Source organism: Nansenia antarctica, assembly GCF_963989245.1.
Source record: "Nansenia antarctica genome assembly, chromosome: 4".
Classification (NCBI taxonomy): domain Eukaryota; kingdom Metazoa; phylum Chordata; class Actinopteri; order Argentiniformes; family Microstomatidae; genus Nansenia; species Nansenia antarctica.
Genome location: NC_137689.1, coordinates 51,459,414 through 51,463,686, shown reverse-complemented (window position 1 = coordinate 51,463,686; position 4,273 = coordinate 51,459,414). Strand labels below are relative to the sequence as shown.

The 4,273-nt window shown below is 45.2% G+C and overlaps 1 protein-coding gene across 1 annotated transcript in view; it reads right to left on the bottom strand.

Annotated features, from left to right (window-relative positions):
- cntfr (ciliary neurotrophic factor receptor) overlaps positions 1-645 on the bottom strand; it is a 138,136-nt gene extending 137,491 nt beyond the window's left edge. Inside the window, exon 1 of the mRNA XM_080530264.1 lies at positions 509-645. The gene's annotated coding sequence lies outside the window, so the exon portion shown is untranslated. The remainder of the gene's footprint in view (positions 1-508) is intronic.
- Positions 646-4,273: the final 3,628 nt, after the last annotated feature.

The window sequence follows — 4,273 nt, the reverse complement described above, 5'->3', positions numbered from 1 at the left end:
CTCTCTCTCCTTTTGCAAGAATCCACTTTGTAACAGCATGGTCGGTGAGAAAGAGAGCGAGGAGAGACTGGACTGCTCTGTGCCATAGCGAGAGAGAGGCAGAAGACAGGCAGCTGAGCAAAGTGCATTTCACTCCACATGTGCGTAATACCAGCGCTGCGGGGCTAACAGCAATACAAACCTGCTCCATGTGAACCGCGCGCAATTAACGAATGAGGACAAGCATGTGTTTGAATGAATCAACCATTTGCCAAAAGATCAAAATGAAGCATGACAGCGTAAATCCAAATTCTAATGAAACCCCAAAGCAAATGACTTGGAATGTCATTTCATTCACCCTTAAAAGCACACTATTATATTAAACTCGTCATATTATCTAGATAGACATCCTTATAGGGCATCCTTTCCGTGAGTTCGTATCACACATCACTCTATACAACAAGACAGGTCAAGCAAAAAAAAAAAAACGGCTTTAAAAGAGAAAGAAAATCAGAACGATGGTACTTACTTAGAATATGTTGCTTTGCTCCTCTGTCACTCTCTATCCAGTCCCTCCTCAGTGGCAGGGGGTGTATGACAGTGTGTGGGTCTGTGTGCCTCGCTCCAATACAGAAAGTTGAATGTGGGGATTGGTGTGTGCACAACAAGCTGTGGCTCTCTCAGAGGCTGCCTCTGCACTGGCTGAGGGAAACTAAAGCACTTTTAAACTGGCAAAGGCTCCCCATGTGACCAGCCCCAGCCGGCAGTCAGGAATACATTAGCCTCCCAGCCTGTGTCCGTAGTGCACCCCCTAGCCACTGCTCGGGGAAGTGTAGGAGCATAGACACACACACGCGCGCGCACACACACACACACACACACACACACACACACACACACGCGGACACATACACGTACACACGCGTCCACTTTTTTGTGACTATCAATTAACCATTTATGCACACACACGGACACATACACGTACACACACACACAGACACACACACACACACATAATTTGCATGTATATAATTTGCATGTATATAAAGGAGTGTCTTGATCTAAGCAAGTAAGAGCAGCACCATAAAATCACAGTGCTATGTGTGGTGTGATGTGATGGGTAGTTAAGAACCAGAACCAGTTTTTTCAATGAGGAAAGCTCCTTATTTTGGTCAATATGTTGACACTAATTAAACCATGGTGATGCACAAAGGCATGCAAATACTGAATGTATGCAAGGACTGAATGTATGATCACATGAAGCCATTATTATATTAAATACCTGAATATTTAAAACCCAATTATGCACCAGCACAGATGTAGTATGCACCAACACAGATGTGGTAATGTTGAATTATGCCCTAAGATATTCATTAAAAAACCAAGTGTTTTTAAAACATAATTAGTGTGCCAATAAATTGTGCCTATATTCATACCTCATTTCCATTTCACATGTGGAATCATGTCACTTTTCAATGACTATAATACTTATGCTAAGACAATGTACATGGTACAGTGTTTTTCCTCTGGGCCTTTTAATTAGTCATGAAACACTATAGAAACCTGTTGGATTTAGAGAGAAGCGAAACTAATTAAATTGCTTAATGAGCATCGATTCTACATTTTACATTACAAACCATTATGGTTTTGGTCCCATCCCTGTAAACATACTGTAGACACAGAGCTCTAAAACACAACCCTGTTCCCTTTGCTTCTGCTCGGTCCAGATGTGTAGCCTCTTCACCATTATCTTCAAAAAAGTTCAACCCGGATCTCTCTCTCTCTCTCTCTCTCTCTCTCTCTCTCTCTCTCTCTCTCTCTCTCTCTCTCTCTCTCTCTCTCTCTCTCTCTCTCTCTCTCTCTCTCTCTCTCTCTCTCTCTCTCTCTCTCTCTCTCTCTCTCTCTCTCTCTCTCTCTCTCTCTCTCTCTCTCTCTCTCTCTCTCTCGTAGAGGCACTACTGTGCTAATGTCACTCTTAAAGAAAGGGGGGACTCCTCACAGATAAACACACATGGTGTGCATTTACAAATCAATATAGAGAGCCAGCAGTCCTTGCATTAAACATGAGGAGAGTGGAGCCAAGCTGAGTGCTAGCTACTAATGCTGCCTTCAATGTCACCTGACTCAGGGGTGGTAGTGTGTGTGTGTGTGTGTGTGTGTGTGTGTGTGTGTGTGGGGGGGGGGGCAGTCTGAGGGACCATGCCGACCTCATCACTGTCACATGATCTGGCCCGGCCCCCCCAACAGGAAGTTTACACTCACTGGTCATTCTGAAATACCCAGGCTGCTGTTATTGACAAACAATAAAGATCCTGAAAAAGTTAAGCTGTCCTGGGGTGCAGTAGAGACATTTGCGGCAGTACCGGGAAAACAGTCGCACATTTCAGAAGTGTATTTCATTGTACTGGTTCTTGTAAGAGAATTGGTGCGTTGTGCACAGCACCTACTTTAGTAGCGTCATCCTGCAAAATCATTTGTGACATTTATCTTTGCAACTTCAGAAAGGTATGACGAACATTTTACCTTACCAGGACCTACACTGTAGTAACAAAAGAACTATTTAACTATTTGAGGTTGCCTTTGTGTATGCTTATGTCTCAAATCATGATACAGGTGATGGTACTCCTGCTGGGCATTGCTGCCTGACGCACCTCCAACAGTGCCTTTAGAACAGGTGTGCTGTGACACCTCACTGAACACCTATGTGGGCCTAACTGGGTCATCAGCTGGGGACCACCAGTCATTGACGTTTCGCTCCTTTAACACCAGTACATCTCCTGGTGGCGGAGCGATGGCAGGGATCTCTCCCTGCCACCCCCTGCTGATGCCCTAGGTGTTGTTCGCCCCCCGACCCTTATGCTTCCTTCTTAGCCACAGCCAGAAGCTGCCTTTCTCCGCCTCCTCAGCCAGCTCTTTCATGACTTTCCGATGCCTTGCTCCTGTGCATCCTATGTCACGGAGTAGGCGAGCAGCTGAGGAACCTACGAAGCCCCTACACCCCACTTCCACAGGGCACGTAACGGCTTTCCAGCCAGCCTCCCTGCACTCCGCCGCCAGATCTGCATACTTGGCTCGCTTCCGCTCGTTGGCTGCCTCCAAACCACCCTCCCAAGGGACAGTGAGTTCGACCAGAAGGACTGTCTTGCAAGCCTCTGACCACATGACCAGGTCTGGTCTGAGCGATGTTTCCACGATCTCCCTGGGGAACTGGAGCTGTCTCCCCAGGTCGACCCTCATGGTCCACTCACTACCCGGTGCGAGGAGTCTTGCTGTATCTCTCTGACGGGAGGGTTTGACTCTCTCTCCAGCCCTTGCAAACTGGATGGGATGTCTGTCTGGAGCGGAAGGTCTGCTGTTTGCCTCCTGTCTGCATGACTCTGCCACCTCTGCCAGCTTTTTCAGCACCAGGTCGTGTCGCCATGTGTAGCGGCCTTGGGACAGCGCTGTCTTGCAGCCTGTCAGGATGTGCTGGAGGCTCGCATTGATGGTGTTGCAAAGGGGGCAGGTATATACATAGAATATATATATATACTCATATACATAGAATATACATATGACGACGCAATGAATGATGCTTTGGGCAACAACCACACCACAATGCTTCAAACAACAATCAAACAATCGACAACGCAGACAAATATAATAATAATAATAATAATAATAATAATAATAATAATAATAAAACAATGACATAAGGTGGCAAAGTGTATAGCAGCGATATTGGCCAGTAATAGTACTGGAATAGGAGTACAAATGTGCAATGAGCAATAATGAAGACCTGAGGTCTGTATCAGCTGGTGTATCACACTGTCCCTTGGGTAATCAATCTATGAAAAGACAAAAGTACAGTCAAATTTGAATCTTCAATATTTGGTATTTCAATTACAAACAAACACACGTTACCTCATACAGTATACAGTACCTCAAGCAGTATAGAGCAATTAGCAGTGTTCTCCCTTTGATAAGATGCCAACATGAAAAACGCATTGGAGCCCTTTGAATTAATCATCTTGTTTGAACTCAGTCAAACATCATTTATCATCAGACCTCGTCCTTGAAGTCATCACAATCTTAAGCAAAGACATATGCACTCCTGTGCTTTGTAATCATGACAGGACAGTGGCAGCTTTGGCTATAGGTCAACATCTAGCTTTCACAAATATCTCCTTGAAGTTTCACCGGCATAACGATTGCTTTTCAACTGAGCATCTCATGCATTATGTAAAAGTTCTACTGTCCTTCTACATCAGAGATGAACAACTCCGATGCTGAGAGACCAGGGGAGATGAACGAT